The sequence below is a fragment of the Schistocerca cancellata genome, chromosome 5 (assembly GCF_023864275.1).
Source record: "Schistocerca cancellata isolate TAMUIC-IGC-003103 chromosome 5, iqSchCanc2.1, whole genome shotgun sequence".
NCBI classification, from domain to species: Eukaryota; Metazoa; Arthropoda; class Insecta; order Orthoptera; family Acrididae; genus Schistocerca; species Schistocerca cancellata.
The window spans coordinates 122,671,691-122,672,363 of record NC_064630.1 but is presented as its reverse complement, the minus strand read 5'-3'; the positions used below and the strand labels follow the sequence as shown (position 1 = coordinate 122,672,363).

Here is a 673-nt window from a genome sequence, read left to right as displayed (position 1 = left end):
TGCCAATAGCGCTCGGCAGACCGGAAGGTCACCCACCCAAGTGCTAGCCCAGCCCGACAGCGCTTACCTGCGGTGATCTGAGGGGAACCGGTGTTACCACTGCGGCAAGGCCGTTGGCGAGCGGTGGATAGCGTCCCTCCAAAATCACCAAAGATGAACAACAGCTTTAGCCTATTGCACCACAGACGATAGGGCATCGGGTGGGGCCAGTGTGTCTTGAATGAATGCACTCTACGAGACAGGGCTCAACAGATCTACGTCAAACGCGCAAACGACCATCTCTTGTGTACTCGTTATTCCACACCTGCTCGGCTTGGACAAGTACACTACTGCCCATTAAAATTGCTACACCAAGAAGAAATATAGATGATAAACAGTTATTCATTGTAGAAATATATTATACTAGAACTGACATGTGATTACATTTTCACGCAGTATGAGTGCATAGATCATGAGAAATCAGTACCCAGAACAACCACCTCTGGCTGTAATAACGGCCTTGATACGCCTGGGCATTGAGTCAGAGCGTGGATGGCGTGTACAGGTACAGCTGCCCATGCAGCTTCAACACGATACCACAGTTCATCAATGGTAGTGACGGGCGTATTGTGACGAGATAGGTTTCTCGGCCACCATTCACAAGACTTTTCAATTGGTAAGAGATCTGGAGAAT

At 48.9% G+C, this 673-nt stretch overlaps 1 pseudogene; it reads right to left on the bottom strand.

Annotated features, from left to right (window-relative positions):
- On the bottom strand, positions 1–118 carry LOC126189313 (5S ribosomal RNA; annotated as a pseudogene).
- Between the last annotated feature and the right edge of the window lie 555 nt (positions 119–673).